This window comes from Stigmatopora argus, chromosome 16 (genome assembly GCF_051989625.1).
Source record: "Stigmatopora argus isolate UIUO_Sarg chromosome 16, RoL_Sarg_1.0, whole genome shotgun sequence".
NCBI lineage: Eukaryota > Metazoa > Chordata > Actinopteri > Syngnathiformes > Syngnathidae > Stigmatopora > Stigmatopora argus.
Genome location: NC_135402.1, coordinates 6358344 through 6379585, shown reverse-complemented (window position 1 = coordinate 6379585; position 21242 = coordinate 6358344). Strand labels below are relative to the sequence as shown.

At 38.3% G+C, this 21242-nt stretch overlaps 1 protein-coding gene across 5 annotated transcripts in view; it reads left to right on the top strand.

The window, feature by feature from the left end:
* The first annotated feature begins 1689 nt into the window (after window positions 1-1689).
* The window catches only part of pip5k1ba (phosphatidylinositol-4-phosphate 5-kinase, type I, beta a), a 31957-nt gene continuing 12404 nt past the window's right edge, over window positions 1690-21242 (top strand). For all 5 annotated transcript variants that reach the window (XM_077623303.1, XM_077623301.1, XM_077623300.1 and 2 more), the window contains exon 1: window positions 1690-1897. The gene's annotated coding sequence lies outside the window, so the exon portion shown is untranslated. The remainder of the gene's footprint in view (window positions 1898-21242) is intronic.

The window sequence follows — 21242 nt, the reverse complement described above, 5'->3', positions numbered from 1 at the left end:
GAAAATTAGTACAATGTGTTTGTATTGAGGTTATTGTGCAGGTGTACAAAATAAAGAGAAAGCATAGCTCCAACACATGATTAGAATAATTAAGAAATAATAGTATTGAGTGTAATAGTATTATTTCAATTAGAATTGCTTGTCACATGGCCAGCTGCTGTTTGGAGTTTGCCAAGTGACACCACATGATCCCCCTTGCCTCAATGCCTGTGAAATCGTACAGATGTAATGCACTGTCACCTTATCTCGTGTCAAAACAGCAAAGCTGTGCTAAATTCCCCCTGGCACACAAGGAGTTCGCATTCCATTGGCCAAGTTCTCCACAAACCTCCAAACAGGGGTCCTCATTAGCAGGAACTTTTCTCTTAATAGCTCTTATTTTCACATAAGCGTGACGACCTTTAGAATGCAGGGGTCATAGGTTGTGGCCTGCCTCTCGTTAGCTCCATGCGAAGACACTGGTTACATGTTATATCCTAGTGATCGAATCTAAAGCTGAGGCTCACCCTCATTTCAAAAGAGACTATTAGTTTACTCAACCTTAACACTCAGCTCTGTTTAGAGCAGAGGAGAGGGACACGACCTTATGCATAAGCCCATGGCTTTAAAGAGGATGACTCACCCTGCTCTTTCTCCCCCTTTTTTTGCTGTAGACACATCAATTGTAACTATATTCTGATTACGCATCGTGAGCAATAGCCATGTTGGACGCTGCCGTCATTCTGCTAATTATGCAATTAATCCATTCATGTATGAATATGATTATATTCTTCAATGTTTTGATTCCTTTCAAAAGGGACTGGGGGCCAGGGGCCAATTGCGGCTCACCAATTAAATATTTTCCCTCCCACATTTGGCACCCAATTGTAGTATTTGTAGGTATTTTGCGATTAGTTGAATGATCCGTGTTTGATGGTCAAATGAAGTATTTAAATAGTAAAAAAAAGAGGAATTAAAAAACACAAATGAAAAAAGGCATTGATAATAATTAAAAATGTGACAAGGATATGCAGTGTTGAAACTGAATGAATAAAGAAGGATAATGAGATGAATTCAAACCAGTGTGGCCCATGATTTCATTTCTAGTGTTCTATAAATCTCTTTTGACCTTATGTAGCTTAACTCTTTGGCTACCATTGACGGCAATAGACGTCCAATCCATTTTATTTGGGACAGACCCTTTTCCTCTAGCCTGTCAACAGTTGTCTTCAATATTGACTTCAACATTTTCCAAGATTAATAATTAATATGTTTAAATTTTAAATTTAGGCTAGTCTGTGTGCATTACCTACTTCTAAAAAAAGACTGTTTCTGTAAAAACAAAAAAAATTGGGAGCAAATCCAAATAGTTGTCTGTGATTGCCATGTAAAGAGACAAATTTTGAATCCTAAAACTCTGTCAGTAAAATTCAATCCTAAAATGTGCCCTTTTAAAAACGAAAATAAATAATTAAAAAGCCAAGAGCCCCAATCCACCCCTGTCCTGTCAGCTTTCTGCCAGCTCTCTACGGATAAATAAGGTTTACAGACAATTAACTTCAGCCTGAAGCAGTAATTTGCTTTTCCTCTGAATCTACATTTTGTTGATCTCAGTGTGGATGCTCACAGGCACTAACAGCTAACAATGCTCAGATTTTTTTTAAATAAGAATAAGAAAAAGTCATAACATGTTGATACTGCTACTTATTATAGCGCTGTCTTTCAGATTATGCTTATGAGACAGAAAATACTTGCATGCCAATGCACACAAACACGGGGTTCAAATGCATAGACAGGGGTTGATGACAATAACGAACACCTGGGTCACACAAGGGAAGGAGAGCCAGAAAAGACACAGCAGGAGAGGACACACAATGAAACACGCTTGACCACCAAAAGCCCAACAAAACTTGACAAGGTACTGTACTTTTTTCTAATATTCCAAAAACATGAATTGTACAGGATTCTTTGACAACAGAAAATTGTGGTAGGCATGAATGAATGGTTGTTTGTCTATTGTCTGCCTGCAATTGTTTGGTAACCATTTCAGGACGCATATCTGCTCAAAGTCAGCTAGAAAAGCCTCCAAAACCTCAGCAACCCATGTGAGGATGGTCAGTTTAGTATAAAATATGAACAAATAAATGCTCAAACTCTGAAAGTAGAAACAAAACCTGGCAGAAATCTCATCATTTGAAAAGAATGTAAATAAAGAATGAAGTCACCTTAAACAGACAATGTGATGGACATGGGCTTCCCAAATACATTGGAATTTATTAATATTTCAACAGTTACTTCAGACAATAACAGATTAAATTCATTGGAAAATAGAAGAGGATGTCCGATTGCATCAAATGCAATCAATTTGATACAGTTGAGAAGAAAATAATTACTAACTCTGAAAAGAAAGAACCTTTTATGTTTAATGCTGCATATTTTGATGATGATATAACAATAAACTCAGCTTCTTTATTGCCACTGGTGTCAATTTCAGCTTGCAAAAGTGAAACAGCAGATACAGTGCATTAAAAATCATCTTGTAAAACTGCATATAACCGGTAATCATCCATTAGAGAATAACAACTATAAAAGGTTCACTGTATTAAAGCACACGAAACTGATGACAAATGCAAAAGAAAATAAACACCAGAGCAGCAGTCCTGAGACACAGTAGGTGCTAACCACACCCCAAAAATCTTTTCAGGACAAATTTTTCATGGGACGATTTTACGGTATGGGCCCTATTTATAAACATCGTCTAAATCTGAACCAGACTTTTGTAATATTGGGACAAGTCCTGCCCTGTGATTACCTTGGACTGCGCTGGATACGGGAGTGAAAATTGATGACTTGGTTGTCTCCCTGAGTTCAAATATTTGCCATTTTTCCCCAAACTAAATATGCTTGTTTGTTTTCCACACTCCAGTCTAGGAGAAACTACCCTGAACACTCACTGTAGGAAGAGATGAGGGTTCACTGGTTTTCAATCTAGTGAAAGCTCGATTGCCAATTAAATGAGGGGCTGGCTCACTTGCATGAAAACTACTTAAACCGCTTGGTTTTTTTTTTACGTTATTGCCTTATGAAGGACATGCAGGAACTGTTTTAAATTATGAAAAAAGCAACCACTATATCCTTCAGAATTCAAAGGGAAAAAATAATACTTAGTAGTTATTGATCCTGCAGCAAGGAAAACAGTATGATCATTTCAGTCTTCAATTACATGCAAACACATCATGAGATCCCCTCTGGGCTCAGTAACAAAGACGTCAACTGGAACGAGGAAATCCTAATGATAAACAAAGATACGCACATACACACAGACACACTGAGAGGCTAATAAACTGGGAATTAATCCTGGCAGCGGATATGCGTCTCAGCTGGTGGTTTGACAGGAGACAACAGAGTGTTCAAGGACTGATAGAGAACATGCTTACGCATACTCATTGCTAATATTCAATAGTGCATTCTAACTCATCAGCACTGCAAGCAAATAATACCACTAATGATTTTTTGCCAATGCAACTTGCGGAATCATTAAACACTGGGACATGTAATGTACGTATTAGATACACTTTGATTATATTTGGCAAGGATTTGTTTTTTCATGGAAAAATTAATAGGAATGTTGACTTCTGATGGCAGCACTAACAACATTATTAGAAAATCCGATTCTGTGTACTGATATGACCTTGAGCTTGTTGTTGATGGCTTGTGATGGCTGCAAATACGCACAATATTAGACGGAGGTGGTTGCAGAGGTTGTCGGACAACACTTGTAGTGTGTACGTAAATGTATAACCGCTAGGGTTACGGTGGGGTCACAGCTAGGGCTAGTTGAATGGCTGAGGATGGTAATAGCTAAGGTTAGGGTTACAAATAGGATTACAGCTGGGTCAAATGGTGTGTGAGGTATGAGGTTTTTTTGTTTTATGTTGAAGCAAACTACTTGAAATAATAGGCTAGTTTCAATATAGTAATTTTTATTCAAAGTAATTTAGGCAAATTTGGAATTTCCAGTCTATCAAACTGTTACCCCATTGCAATAATCAAAACTAAGAAGTAAATTGGAATTTTAATGATTGTTGAAGTACAATGTTTATGATTCTAAATATATTTGCATTGTTTAAAAAAAAATGACTCACACACACATTCAATGAGTATTGAAATGGTTTTTTTAACCCATTGATTCATTCGCAATTAATCATGAATGAATTCATAAACAAAACTCCGTCAGCCTCCACTTCTCAGGGTATAGTTATGCATACTTAATTTCATGTTGCTTTTGCTTCAGCACACACAGCTGCACTTTCTGAAATTAATGTATACTTTATAATTGTCTGTGTGCATACATAAATGCAAAGAAGATATGCCTCCAGAATGCCGAAAGTACATCACCCTTGCCTTCGGCTGCATAAATGGCACTATTAACATGCATGCATCAATGTAAACGTCTGCCCGGGTACTGTAGCATGTTTGCAGTCATGTGTCATGTGACAAATGACCTCGATCTAAATGCAGTCAGCAAGTTTGTCTTAGTGATTGATGATCTTGTTGCTTCCTTAAGGGCTCCGTCGGACAGATATAAAGGGATTTAATACAGGCTTTGCGAAGTCTATTTCCATAATTACCACATGATTGTGCCTGTGTATATCCCCTGCATGAATTAATTGTAATTTTCTTAGATATACTTCAAATAGGAATGTATGTTTTAAAAATCTTCAAGTTCCAGTAATGCACCAATGTTATTGGAAGACTCTTATTTAGCATTTGCAGCACTTTTGTGTCGTTACTGTCAAAACAGCATCATGGTGCTAAATGTAGAAAATAGCATCCAACAGCTTAGTGAACTTTCTGTAAACCACGTTACTCTGGAGAAGTGCATTACATCCAGTTTCAGTCATTTCACAGACACGCACCAGAAAAGGGACATCCTGTTTGGACATGAATATAATTGAATACATTCATGTCAATGAAAGCAGCACTTCTGAGTTCCTTTAAATAGTATGGTGCACTTAAACATTGAATAGAGACATCTCTAAAACTAAAAATAAAAAAAGTAAAACCTAAGATGACCAATAATTGTCCACAAGAAACGTTCAACTAGTTACCTAAATGGTTGGCAATGTTTCAACCTTCACTCAAGGACGAAACGTCTCTACCTATCAGAACTTAAATTGACCTTCAAATCCATTTATTCTCCTTATTTTGGATCTAGCTTCTCATTTGCAAGTTCCCCTGCCTTTATGATATTTACTCACTTTCCCAGGAACCCCAGGAGTCTAATCTCCCTAAAACCCACTGGAAGCCAATTTATCTGTTATTACTGGTGCCACCATGACATTTTTATCCACCCAACTCCCAATAATACCAAACAATCTAAGGATGGAGAATTAATAGATCTTATCACCATTTCCAAAAATGACCTTGAATGGGAAAAATAACATCCGATTGTTAAGTAGGACCCCTGACAAACCTTTTTCAAATATAGATGCATTATTATTACTTTAAAAAGAAATATCATGAAATTTTGCATAGAGATAGATTTCATAGATAGACTGCTACCAAATGATTTTCTGACTGTATGGGTGTGCAAACCCCCGATTTCTGTATACAAGCAAATAAAAAGTCAATTTTCCACGTATCCGCTTTTAGCCCAAGGTGAAATGTGAGTGGTTTGGTAAAAACAACATTTGTGGTTGACATGAGGCAGCTGGCTATGAGTTTATACGCAGTTTCCTAACCAGTTTGCCAAGTTCTGAAACTGTAGAGAGAGAAACAGAACATAGTGTCAATTTGAAACACAAACCCCAAATCCAATGTAGTTTACAAAACATAATGCTCTCGAAGGCTTATCATTCCGTTGGCTTGTACAAACCGTCTCGTTTACGGCATATCAAAGCGACAATGGAGTCATGTCACTTTGGAATACCAGCTTGATTAATGAATCATCAATAGTTATTCTTGTTGCATCATCAGTAGTCTTCCAGACTGAAACTGACAGCTGGATTGGGTCTGTCACATCACAGTGAAGGCCGATATCTAGAGTGGGCTGCAGTTAATCCTACTGGGCAAACAAATTGGCTCTCATCTCCCCTTAGAGAAATCAGCTTGTCAGATCGTTCAGTGAGTGCTTGTTCATTCAAATATTGTAGCGCGTGCCATTTAAACACATAAAGCCATTAGCTTACCATCTTAGAACTTAGAACTTAGTCTTGTAAACCCATTTTTTCCCAACCCATATCAACAGCTTTGGAATCAGAAACCTGACATGATTTGTTATGGGTTAAAAGGTCACAACACATGGTGTTGATTACAACACCACCGGGAAAAAAACCCTGAAGAAAATCTCTTTTTTCCAGTGATCCTTAGTTCTGTCATACTAAATTCATAAGCGTGACAAATTGTCTTGCAGTATGAAATTAATGGAATAGACAGTTATGAGTTCGAGTTAAGCAACATGAGTTAATGGGTGTTGAAACACAATGCACCCTCTCTCGTGAACCCTCAGTTGGCCGAAAAAGGGAGAAATTTTCACAGTTCAAGCTATTCTTCTTATGTGCCCTTACATCGTTAGGTGTCATCCAGAATATCAGGTGTCAGGTAGCCTTATACCAGACGGCACTGCACGGAACCATAAAAAGGCCATGTGTTTTCAAGTGACTTTCCAAGTGGTAGAGCATGGCCTAGAGCCCGATGCTGTGGACCAGATGTTGCTGCATTGAGAACATGTTAATTCCATAAATGAATCAAGCTAAAGACTTGGATTCCAAACCCAAGGACTGTGATGCAGATGTTAAAACAAAAGTGTCCTCTGGTGCCGTCTGGGACCAAATGGTTGACAATTTACTTCTCTGTATAGCTGTCAAATGTATAATTACGAAACAGTCTTTTGTAAAACTCATTTCTGAAAATGCAATTGTTGATGGGCTATATTACTTCTCCCATGAATTAACATATTGGCCGAGCACAGTCAATATTTTCAAGCCATGACAATATGACAAGGAAATAATTATAACATCAGAGCAAAAAGAAAGCAAATCGACAAATTGCGCACCGACAAATGCTTGATATTCTCGAGTCAAGATAAACATGGAAATGATGATGAATTGTGCATCTTGCTCAACTTGACACCTCACTCAAATTGGGAAAAAGACGAAATTAATTCAGGTGACTTTTATTATTATCCATAGCAGGATATGATCCCCGACTAATCTCCTCATAGCCAGGGGTGAAGGAACCTGAGTAAAAGTGACAGAGCAATTTTAAGACACTTGATCATTGAATTAATAAACAGACGTCTGAGTTAGTCATGGGATCCTTTCTATTAGCTACATAACATATCAGACCATTTTTTACTGTATTCACCCACGTAAAGTGTCTGGTATTGCTAGTTTGGGAAAACAATGTACATGTTTCTTTTTTTATTCATTTACTGTGCCGCCCATCCAAGCTAACTATGGGATGTTTTACAGTGCATTATTTTGACAGGATACAGTTAATCAGCTTGGTATCTTGGCCAACTCCATTTTAGTCGGTTGGCTGAATCCCTTGTTTCCTATTATTCCTTTCAAATTATTCTCTAGCTACACACATTGGACTCCCATGGGTGTTTTAATGATCTTAGCTACTCTGCCCCAAAGGCATTTTTCTAACTGATGAAAGAGACAACAGTGTAAAAAAACACTGATTATTAGTGTCTTAGATACACGCATCGAAAGGCATAAACATGGCACTGCTAGTGAGTAGATGTGCTTTTTTTGAACATTTTGAAAATAAATAATGCAAGATGTTATTAACAACCTTAAATTAAGATAATATACATATTTAGAACATAAATATAGTGCAGTAAGTTTATTTCAACAGTTAAGAATGCCCATGGATTAATGTTATATTCACCTCAGATGTGGACACATTTAGAAATGTATTGATTACTTGGTTTATCACTGGATGGAAAAGGTACAATGTGTGCTCTCAATTAGCTGCTAACGTCACTGCCTTAATGCATCTTACTTTTCATCTCAGGTGGCTGACAAATTCATGTCGAGTGGGTCAGTGACTCATGACACGTTCTAGTTTCCGTGTCACATCTGATGAATACGATTCTAAATGCAGAATTATTTTTGCATCACATCCACTCTGCTCTATAATCAACCTTTCTACTTCAAATTGTTGCACGTCAAAGTTTACTTTTCCACTTTTCCATAACAGCAGAGACTCAGCCAACAAGCCCATAGAAAGTGTTTTCTTTCCTATGAATGAATCGTATAAATAGCATCAACCCAGCATGCAGCTTCCAACTCAAACTCACAAATGGAAATGTTTTGTATGGAACTGTGCATCATATAGTTCCCTAAAAAAAAGAAACTAAGAACTAAGTGCCGTCCCGCTGGCCATGCTGTGATTTATTTTTATTTTATAAAAAAAATGGCTGAAATATTGATCACATTGCTCAAAAAGCAGGAGCTTAGAAACAAAACAAGCAAACCGTTGGCTGAGTTATTAAACCAGAACAATTAATCCAATGCAGGATATCTAATTAGTGAGAACGGTATTTAAAGCCATATTTACACATTTATTTTTTAAGATCTTGTGCACACCGTATTTTTGCATCACGTGCATTGAGTTCTGTAAAATGAACTGGTGTTGCTGTTGTTGGTATGAAAATGCTAAATCTAAAGCAATTTCAGTTGAGTTTATATTTGCTGGTTGTATTTCATATCACTTTTTCTCTATGCATAGAATCTAAACAAAGGGAGCAAAGTGAGGAGAAATTTGTTTTACCCTTTTAAAGTTATGAATTCACTTTTTATAGATTTTTTTTCCAGCTACAAGTGTTTCTATTACAATGTGAAGTTCACTGATGTTGTCTTTGATTGTGGATCCTGCTACTCACAGGAACTATGCACCATGGGGGTGCCCTGTAGGACCACTTCAGCCAATCCCTTGCATCGTCAACTAGGACTAAAACAGACAATCTGGTCCTTAATGACGATAAAAGACACAGGGGAGAAATAATCATGCTAATAAATTGCCACTATGAGTATTGCGTTCGCAGACAATCAGAGATATAAAAAGATGGACGTGTTGCAGGGGATTTATAAGAAAAGAAAAAAACTCAAAGGGAGTAAATTAATGGATTTATGGTCATTTCAATAGAACAAAAAAATTGGTGGAATTCCTTTGAGGGTGCGTGGAATTGTGTGCTATGTGTGTGCTTGGAACACTCTCAGCCAGGCCAGGAGCAGGTGCTGGTTTGCTTCTTGCTTCAGTGAGCTGTGTCTGGGTGGTTCCACTCCCAGCTGGGGCACAACAACTTCTAGACAGAGAGAGGAGGGAGGGAGGTTAGGTGAGGTGAGGTGGTCAGATTCACAGCATCTGAGGCCTGTGTTATGTGTGTGCCGGGGGGTCAGGGCTCATCACATCAATGCGCATGCAGCTGCTGATGGTCACATGAGTCACCCCAAACTTACACTACAGCCAACTTTCATTTTTAGCAAGGTGACCGTGTCCTATACCTGTCTCTGTTTACAGTGATTTAATGAGATTTGTTTTGTTTTTGCTGAGTTGATGGGAGCATCAATTCGCTCTGAGTTGAGCCATTCCTCAAACTATGCCTTTTCATTACGGCTCTTTGTACCCAAAAGCTTTAAGTGGCTGCTTTTGTTAGATTTCCTGTGAAAAGTACTAAATTCCTAGTGTGTTATTTCTATAAGCTTTCATCATAGTACTGGGGACTCAGCCATCATCCTGAGTTACACTTGTGGAAATTGAGGGTAGAAATACAGATTATTTTTTAAATGTGTAAAATGCTAAGTTAAAAATGTAAATAGAATGTTATGCTGGATGAATGAATGAATTGCTGGAATATGAAACGAAAACAAGAGAAAACAACGTGACTCGGTCCTTTTGAGCCCAACTATTGCAATGGAAAATTATGCTGCGTATTTATACTAATGCTATATTTCAATAAAAAAGTGAACAATAAATGACACAAACGTTATCAATGATCATCTGAACATCCAGCATGTAGTCAACTACTAATGTATTTCACATACACCCCCAAAAAATAATGAGTACATGCCACAGTCTAAAAACATAAGAGTTTTAAATTGTCACTGGGTCAATTCATTGCAGAAATAAATCACTAGTTGTAGCGAGGTATTTTAGAACAAGAGCCAAATATTGAAATATTAGGGCCATTTAATGAATAATTGAAGTGCAAATCTTTGATTTTGCCTCTGTAAATATTAGATTGACAGAGAATAACTCCCCCAATCTCCACGAAGAAGCTCTTAGGCTCACAATTAAATTCCCTCTTCAGTCAAACTTTTCACCTAAGTGCTTTAATTCCTTCATGTTGTTGCCTCTCAGTTGTCCATTTAGTTTCACATTACAAATGTCTGAGGATGTTTGTCAAATATTCATTTTCTACATCCTCCTTCAAATGATCTCTCTTGTTAAGTGCCTCCGAATCTTCGGGCTGCTCATCTGCCTGTTTCATCCTCGCTTGGCTTGGTGGAGACTGGCAGCTGGAGGAGCCCAGGTGTGTTTCCAGAGCTACCCAGCTGTGAGCCACCAGTTTAAGCAGCGTACTCTTGTCATTCTGTCAGTCACGGCTGACAGAGGCCACTCCAGGATGTCTGCTATGCTGGATGACACAGCGTCTGTTGGCAAATGTGCATCTGAGAGCACTTCATTAGTATTTGGTGCATTTTTTTAGAGCAGAGTAATGCCAAATCGAACCTAGGGGTCTCCAAACCTTTTTCCCTGGGGTCCCTATTTAAAAAAAGTCAAAGGATACAAGGGATAACTTGAAATTCCTCTAGTTGTATTTGTTCAATAGACAACTGGAATCAGTTTTTTTTTTTTAATCCTTTTTTTAGGTATTAACTCATTGGCTGTTCTATTGACCACGAGAGACATCGAATCTAATTTAACTGGGGGATAGGGGGGCAGCGATCATCAATGGCAATTAGACATGATGATGCAATACCAGCTTTCAATGTTGAAATGGATTTAATTTCTGTCAGACTGTGAATAGAAGTGAATGACTTAAAGGCTACAAGCAACAAAATAACACAAACATATAAAGATATTCCAAAATATAGATAGTTATACTCTACACTAATATAACTTTATGCACAATTTTCTACATTAGTTTCAACATGTTGTCAGGTTTTGAACCCTAAGCTAATTAAGAGGTGCTTGATCTCGTGTCAAAGCTTAGAAGTGCAATGTAGGCTGAATTCAAGGCTTCTTGTGTGGGCCTTATTCAATTATATTTTCGGCATTTGACTGCTATCTACTATAAACTTCACGGTTGGAAAAAGGTAGCTATTTGTACTCCAAAAATTAGGGTAATTGTGGTTTCATTAGTTGCATTTACACTATACTGAGAAAACATACAAATACTACTAATTATTTCACAAATAACATTGAAAGAATTCTACTTAAAAGTAGCTTGGTGTATTACACCAGTTCTTTCTTTCTTCTTACGGACATTTCAAACGGTTGTATTTGCCTTGGCCAGTGTTTGTACACTAGTATGTTTGCACTAAATGTAAAAAAAGTAGTGGTGACAGGTGGGTATGAAAAGAGAAGCTGAAATTGAAACCAGTCAATATATTTCCAAGACAATAGTTGCAATGAGCCACATTATTTCTGTCACACTTCCCCTTGCTATCCATGCAGGCATTTTTAATCACTGACATTTATTTAACCATGGTATGAAATGTGAGTGGCAGATGTCATCAACTTCTATTTCAAATGACAATCTTACCACCGTTCATGTGCAGTATGTAACCGCCTGTAATGAGGGGTTGCCATCATGAAAATGTAAATGTACTACAAATTACAATTGCAGATTTGTTGTTTTATTTTATCAATTGAATTAGGATGGTGATTGAGGACATTATCTTGAGGGGAAAAGGAAGCAACATTATGCACTGCATTATGCACCATGAGGTCAAAATGCTATGCAAAATAAGATTTCAAGTCGGTTCTTTGACGAGTGGAGCACTTCATACATCTGGAGAGTCTTATTAGAGTTTATGCTTCTGTGGCTTTTGTAGATTTGAATGCGAGCAAGCAGATTTCTCTCCATTTTTGTTCAAAGCCTCAGCATGAGAGGGTATAAAAGGCTGTGCCAGCACTCTTCTTTAATTTTCCTAAGTGAGAACTTCATCAGATATAATATAATTTGACATTTAAAATAAAATTACCAGCATCTTTGACCATTTGTCATATTTCTGCTTAGTGCATTGCAACCTCCACAATCATATTTAAAGGTCTTCTTTCTTTATTTTTTTTAATAATTGGTGTTCCTTTATCAGGTTTTTGAGGTAATCTGGAGTGAAAATTGCCAAAATGTTATATTTCAAGTTATTCTCTTAGTTTTTCACAGTTGAGAGAGATGTATTTTTCATTAATATGCAACAAACAAATACATTTTGCTGAGATTTTGTCTTTCCTTGGCAGTTGGCATTCTCTCTCCTGCCTAGTTTTTTGAAGTAGCCGTGTGTTCTGATCTTTCAATCAGAGATTCAGTAATAGAGTCGTTCACAAGCGGAATTCTCCGATGCAAGCTTTGTCTTTGCAGTTTGGAGATGATAGTGTCTATGTCCTTTCCTCGCAGCTTGTCAAAAGTTATTCCCTTCTGTGATGAATAAGGATGAAAAAAAAATGACGCTGTGTTCTCCGGCGTCCTTTTTTGACGGATGATAGCGGTGTCGTCAACCTGTATGTCTGCAAGGGAACAACGTTTGACTTTCAAAGCCAATAGCTACCAGCAAATCACGGTGATGTCAAACTGACAGGTCACAGACTCATCTGACCTATTTTATACTATAATAGCGGGGTGAAATTTAGAATTTTATGGACTTATTTAAATTTGAGGTCAGAGTGAAGCACTTTTCAGGGCGTTAAATAGGGGCTAAATACATAACTGTTTCTATTGGGAGGTCATGCAACACTAGTAATCTGCGAGGCCATTTTACGGTGCTGTCACTTAGCAACTTGTGATTAAAGGGTTATATCACAACATTCTTGCTTACTCACAAGCATTACTCACACAATGCTTGGTTTGACACTCACTGCCTGCTATACCAGTTGCATATTAAAGATTTGAAATCCAAACTCCACATCTGTGTGACATGGTAATTAACCGGATACCACCACATTTGCTGCACAGTTCAAAGAAAAAGTGTTTTTCTGAGTAGCGTCCACATGGTCACACTTGGTTTATTTCTTGGTACCCCAGTTTCCTCCCACATAGCAAAATTATATGTGGTAAGTTGATTAAACATTGTCACTTTGTGTGTAGGTGTGATTGTGAGTGAAAGTTTGCTTTGTCCTATGCGCGCCCTGCGATGGGCTGGCAACCATCTCAGGATTTATCCCACCTCCTGTCCATAGCCAGCTGGGATATGCTCCCATGCAAAGTCCAAATCCAATTAAGTTCAGCCTTTGTGTACCAGATAAATGAAAACAGGATGCAACCATTCCTATTGTAATCAATAACCACTGGGCCAGTAAGTGAAGAACAAAAACTTTTGTTATAAATGCAATGTACTTTTGTTACTTATAGCGTTGCACCAATGCACCATTAACATGACGTTGTGGGTATCAGGGAGTACTAAGAAATACGTGCCAATGCTGTGCATATCGTTTCCAACCGCTGGTCACCTTAACCAAGATGGAGGACTCCTCTCATTTCTCAGTAAATGGTAGATGCCCAATCTTTCGGCAGGAGACAATGATTTACGCAGCCTGACCAAGCCAAGATAGCAATTACTTTACAGTCAAGTGAATATGCAGTAATTTAATAGGTAAAGAATATTTATATTTCCATAAATTGTGATTCAGTATTGGCAAGCTGGGTTTCGAATTTAGTATATTGTCTGTAATCATGAATTGGGATGTACTTTGTCTTGTAATATCTGTGTAAGGAGCTTTAGTACAGACATTTGTGGGCCTTTACACGGTCATTGTGTATCTGTGTGTGCATGTGTGTGTATGTGAGTGAAGGTCATTATCCTGGTCCCTCGATATTATTGTCTACTTGAGAGGGGTCGCCATGGAAATAGCAGAGGTTATGATACTTATTCCAGGCTGTCATCTTGATTATCAAGATGTAATTTTATGGTTGCTTAAGAGCATCATATTTAAATAGGATGAAAGATATATTCGATAGATGTGACAAAAGTTGGAAGACTAATGTATTTTTTTTTAAATGCTTTTGTAGTCATTGTTTTCACATCTAACAATAAACATCTTAGCTTTTTTTATTTAATGTTAGTGTATAGTTGTGCAGACAATTGACCTTTCACAAACCCCTCCCCATGACAAAGTGTGCAATAATTGTAACTCTTGTTCCTGCTTGAGTGAGTGTTTCTGCAGAACTATTTTATATTAGAAATTGAGCAGACTTAACGTTCATGGAAAACCGGTGAAGAAAAAGGCCGGCCAACGGAGAAAGGATGTGGGAAGCTGTTTAATGAGGTGTCGCTGGATGAGGACGACAGGCTTCTGCTTATGAGGTCACCCATTAGCCCACCCAAACACCCAAATGTGCCTTGGCCGCCAATAAGTCTTACAGGTGTTCTGTGGTCAAAAGTGGTTCTGCTTTTAGGTGCTTACATGATTTTCCCAGCTTCTTTCATGATTAATTCATAAGATTTTCTCCAACAAAAAAACAGGAAACGAGACAATTCAATTCGCAGCTGCTGTGTGGTTTTCGAATTTCTCTTTCGTCAATATTTCCTTACTTCTGTTGAAGTAATATTTTAGTGCACATATTTGTATTCCATGTTGCTAACTGATGAAGTGGCTGTGAATGCTCAAATTTCCATGCTATCCACAGTGCTAGACGGCCAATCAATTTTGACTGGATGTTCAATCACTCCCATCCCAGTCAAAAGTAATTGAACATGTAAGGGCCATCACTGGGAGGCAATCAGTTAATTAAAAAGAATATAGAGGATTTTAAATACTAAAAGAACATATAGTATATGTATATATTTGCCTTTTCAAAGTTTAGTTGGAAATGACGTGCATCCAGAGAGTACCCTCCCCCCGCCTGACAATATCTCTAACGGTAGATTTGAACCTCCTTGATCCCCTCTCCTGGTTTATGAACACTCATCCAAACAACGTTAGAGGTCGAGTGGGACACATTAAGGGAGTGTTAGATATGCATCTAGCATCTGACTGGGGTGTAATGACCCTTGGACAATGTTCGTCTTCGCCTTGAGATGTTACACAGTCGTGAAGACCCGAGCAGTGTAATGAGAGATACATGGAGCTTCAGACCTCACAGTGCATTTATGGGTATATCTGTCACATTAATGAGCAACCCAGCTATTAGCAGTGAAAGCTGAAGACGGCGTGGCATTATTCGCCTCATGGCAGAAGCCAGTGTCATGTTACATTCGTGTTGGTAATATGAGAGTGTTTAAAAGGTTTACCACATGCCAATTAGCTCGTGTCCTACAGGTTAACTCACTGCATTTTAAATTTACTACTATATATTGCCACCAAATGAGATTAGCATCCACGAGAAGACTCCTGTATTGTAGTATGTATTGTTTGTATTTTTACCAATTTTGCTTCCAGTACTTACTTACCAGAAATTACACATTGCAAAAAAAGGTGAATTAAAGTACAAATTAAATTTAATTCTAAAAAAGAAAATCATAATAATACTTACTTACATATAGTCATTAAGTGAAAGTGTGTAAAATATGGAGGTTAAATAATTTAAATAGCAACTATACATGTTTTTGTGTAAAATAAATTTGAAGTATAGATATATTTCAAATGCAAAGTTAATAAATGCTGCGTCATTTTAGAGAGACTGTGTTCCAGGAAATGCCGTCAAATGAGAAGTTTAGATTTCAGAGGGAAATACTGGTGTGCCAGCAGCAAGGACTGAATGGCTTCTATACTTCATCTCCCTGTGGGAGGGTTGGTGTATATGAAAGACATATTTTGGCAGTTATTGCTACATTTGAGGGGATTCACGCAGAGTATGGCATTCTTGATAGAGAGATTCTCCCCTCCCAAAAATGGTTTCAGTGTTTGCCTTTTCATTTTTAGGGGTTGCAATTCTGATGAAAATGTCTGCATCGATTAATACGAAACCCGACTGTATTGTATAGGGATGCTCCCAGCGGTCCATTCTTCTCCGCTCCTGCTTTCATTTGCATTTGCCCCTTCTGCCTGCATCTGCACGCTTTCTAAGTGAAATTAGCTCAATGTGATGACTGATGTGCCAGTGGGATCTCAGAGATAGCTGCCAACCAGCTCACCGCCAAGAACTCTGCCGAGATAGACGGCAGCAGTCTTCCTTTCCCAGCAGATAAGCACACCGACGTGAATTGTTATTATTATTGTTATCCTATCTCCTTTCTCTTGACAAATATTCCGCTATCTTCCCCTAAGGGTTGCCAATAGAGGAGCCAAGAGCTGGCAAATATGTCTGTTTATATACATCACATCAAGAGCAAATATTAATGCTCAATTTCCTAGCAGTGGGCCAGCCCATAATGCATTTATCCTCTGCAAATACCAATGTCACGCTAACTCTGGGGGAAGGCATCAGCTGAAATGTTATGAATAACTTGATCAAATTACACAGTCAAAGCAGGAGGGGAATAATAAAGCTGGTGCTGTGGTGCTTGGCAGCCACAAAGGGCCCCGACAGGTTAGGGCACCCAGCCAGACACCGTGCCTGGAACTAAATGAAGCCGTTAGGTAATGGTACAGGTCGTCAGAGGCAAGTGTGGCACCCTTTTACAGCGTGCAATCTTCGTAGAGATAGTATGCACTGAAAAAAAATGTCATAAATAGAATCAACACTTGTATCGGTACCGATGCAGGAGTGAAAAGTAATAGTGAAGTTTTAGGGTTTTTTTTTGTTAATGGCAAATACATTCACGAGTTACTACGAAAATCTATTTAACTCATTTAGTTAATAAGGAAAAGTTAATACAGATTCAGACATTAAGACACGCATCGGGATATTTCCAGAGCAAATAACTGTTTGGGGGTTTGTCTCATTGTTTATTTTTATTTTTTTATGTGGCCCTTTCGTATCAGCCAGTTCAATGAGGATAAACCACAGATGGTATTCACATGCACAGACATTTTTCTTAAATGAAACAGCTCCTCAAAGTGTTCAGCTAAATAATTTCCTGAAAATTTCTCCTCCACACTATTTCAATTATAAATCCAATATCTTTTCTCCCTATGCCAAATGTCAAGCTGTGTTGGAGCTATTGCTGACAATGAGCTGAATCAGTTGGCTTTGGATGGCGAGACATAAACCAAAGCATGCTGGGACGTCAGCAGTGTTTCTGCACACCGGTTGATAAGGATATTAGTTATCGCCTTCATCTGTCCAAAATCACAGTCATCACTTTGGAAAGGAAACAAAAATAGGGATGATTTATCATGATCATCTGCGTGTCTTTTTACAGCCAACATCAGTCACTGAATAACAACGTCACATATTCCACAGGATGTGTGTTTACAATCACTCCTTTTTTTGATTGGTGCTGAGAAAGATGACAATTAATCAAAAATGAAAAGTTTTTGCCTGGATGTAATAGAGAGAGGTCAATTATTTCCGTTGGCTAAGGTCAATTTAATTTCCTCTGAGTCAATAACAAACAATTGAGCAGCACCCCCTTCCACAATAGATAAGGCAGAGATTTAGTACTTGACTAAGTGGTAATGCAATATTTACAACAAAGTAATTTGATGTGTTCATGCATTTAAAAAATATATATATTTCTGGGAAAATAAAGGCGCCCAATGTCATTGGCTCCATCCAAAAATTGGACTTTCTATCATCACGGGTGTCATTATAGACAGTGACTTAACAACCTTTACGCTTAGCTAACAATGTGCTGGTACTGTTAATTATGTGTACATGAGTGAGAAGCCAAAAAGACAAATGACAGTCATATTAAGACTTCCTTCCTTTGCTCATTGTTTAAAAAACTGTCACCCTGATTGTGCCTTGCTCCTCATTGTTATTCATGAGCTGTCGGCTGTGTGAGACGTTGTTTTATTGCTACTCTGCCATTCTGCCTGCAATGACTCCATGATGAGTCTGCGTAGCCTGTAGTCAAGTTCAAAGAGTAATTTTCCCAAGTGTTATTTCAATGGCGGAAAATGGCTTCCGGTTGCAGGTCCTTTCCCTTCCGATAAACTAAGCTGGCAAGTCATTCAATGCACATACATGCATCACTCAGAGATTCTTAATGAACGAACTGTTTACCATACAGTACAAGAAGATGCACACACGGGCTCGGAGATTGAAGATTCATGCTGTGAGGCGCGGGCACTAACGAGTCTTGATGGTTTTGTTGTTTCATCACAGTGAGAACTGGCAGTGATATTACACATCTGTGACATAGCACACATCAAAATTCATGAATGCCTAATTTTTTTCATCATTCATGAATCACCTAATAATACTCGTATCGTAGCCTATTTCATAATGTTTTTAAACAATCCAATTTTAAACATGGTTAATATTTTAGCGTAATTATTGCTGCTTCTTTGCTGGGGGCACAGTAGCCTTTAACGTAAAATTCTACACTTTGGGTACAATTTAATTTTTTTTTTAGCAAATAAGTAAACTAAATGTTAGAGTAATTGTGTACACATTAACATTTATGCAGTTCTTACGCCACACATACACATAGTATTGATTAAATTAGAAGGAACCTGTCTAGTTAGTTGGTTGGGGGTTTAAAGCCTTTCTACATTCTATGTTAAATTGCCCTCTTGCCCCCACCTTTGTCAACCTCTGCCATTTGCTTGTGGCTCTCTGGTCCCCCCAAAAAGGCTGTTGATAACCAAATGACCCACAGACGACTCGGATAGAAGATTGAGATTGAAAGCTCTGGTGGAAGGCACGAGGAGGAATGCTCTTTGTGGCCTTTAGCTGATGTTATTGTCTATCTAAAAGTCTACTCATTTAAAGCAACTATATTCCCCTTCCATCTACTTTTTGCTAGACACTAGGTTTATTCACAAGATAAACCTAACAGTAACTTTCGGATTAAATGTTCCACTCAGTTTGTTTTATATTACTGAAGAATACTTCCTTGGATCAATTTGGTCTAGTCAACACTTTTTCAGGCTCTTAATTGTCGCAAGTGTATGATAAAATATTCTTACACTGGGTTACGCTTTCAAGGCAAAGTTTAAATCTAGAGCCTTGGTTTATATTAAAATAATACAAACATTAGATGAAACCTAGATTCTTCTTTCTGTGTTATGTCCTTTAAATAGTTTAATTGAAAAGCCAGTCAAAGGGGAAAATGTAGAAAATTAAAAAAATAAAAGGGTCACATTCGTCTTATCGTAACCCTTTCATGCACAAATGATGAGTTTTGTTTCAAAACATGGCCCTCATTTAACTCACTAACTACCATTAAAAAAATCATTCGCCATTATTATTGGCCGTCCATCAGCATCATATTCAGAAATCTAAATAAAATGACAACTCAAATCTTGTTTAGCCTCACATGACATGTAATTCATACATAATGTCACCAGACCTATAGTGTCCAGTCTTTTGAGGAACAGAAAAATAAGAAGGCAGGAATTCAGATGAAAGGAAATCATGTACAATGCATGAAAGGGTTTTAATCAATTACAAGCTCTGTTGATTAAGGGACCTCTGTGTTGACTTGGAGGGGGTGACTCAAATGTCCCTGTCACAAAGAACCTCGTACTTTCATTTCATCTCTTCAACTGTGACTCACACTTTGTATCTTCGTGTCTCCCTACTGATTACATGTAATGTCCACACATCGTCCCGCCAAAAGCCCCCCATTGCATTCATAATGTACGGTAAAATGTATCTGGCAGGTTCCAACTAAAACACTTGACCCTCTCGGGCACCCGCTCTGCCGAATGTCTAATAGTGTCTGACAGTATCCAAATGGACTCAGACTCAGTTGAACGAAGGTCATTTCCATCATTTAGCGCCTTTAATTATATGAATAATGAAAGAATGAGTGCTCTGTTGGGAGCGGAGATGACGTGTTGATTGAGACAGGACGGGCCGCAGTTAGTTGAGGACTAAAGCAAAGCAAACAGGTGCTGGGTTTACCACACATGCTCACCGAGGAGCCTTCCTCCAGCTGTAATATTTTCCTGACATCCTCCATGAAGGTAATTTCATTACCCAGCATCCGAACTCTACATGCTTGACTGGTGAAGCGGAGGAAAGAAATCAATAGGTACCATTACCAGAGCCCCCGGTTGAGGCGCGTGTATGATTGTGTGCGTGCGTGTGTAAAACAAACCTCATTTACTGTTGACTAATGAAGATTTAAGAACCTACTGTTTGTCTTTTCGGAGCAGCTGTCAGGGGTTGATTACAACTTCTCATTTTGGAGGAGCCATCCCATAAGTGTAACGACAGCATCTTACGTTTCACGTGAGTCTCCTCTGCCCCGGCCCTTGTTGAAAGATGGGCCCTGTGACCCTGTGGATTGGTGGGGTTAAAAGAAGAGGGGTTGAGGATAGAAATTGAGTCAGTCATGATAGCGGAGCGCACCACCCATCTGCTGTACAAACTGTGCCCTGTCTGCTTGATAATTAAAATTAATTACCTCAAATTAACTGGGAGACTTGAGTTCTGCACACGGTGTTTAAAAAGAGGAAATTACTACTGCAGATAGAACGTCCGACTGATTTGTTTTGGAAACAGCTCGCACAAAGCCATGCAGTTGATACGCATCATGCCCGCTCCTATGTTATTATCCATACAGTTCATCATTTCAAGCACGTTGTTGTTTTGTTTAACAGGCTTATGGGGCTCTCACTCAGCCAGTGACAATTTGTCTTTTAAATTTGAGACAGCAGCATTTTGCATCTCTCATTTCAAACACAGTTGGAGTGCCTTCGCCTCTTTCGGCGCTTGCAGACATCATCATTTCCCACTGTGATGTATGAATTTACAGAAGCCATTTTGACAGTCAGCGACACACTTGAGATGGCAAATCTACACGGATCCACTCAACAAAACATTGCTTCAACTTTTTTTTACAACCTTAGGATGTCACAGCAGTCAGACACTCCTGCCACCCTCAAGTTTAAAGACATGAATTTCCCCCTGTGTTGGCTGTATAGGCCAAATCTTCTTTTTTTAATGGATGATTGTACTTATACATGTTCAACCTCAGAAATAAAATCAAAAATTATGATTTAGCTCATTGGTGATGACTTCGACATGA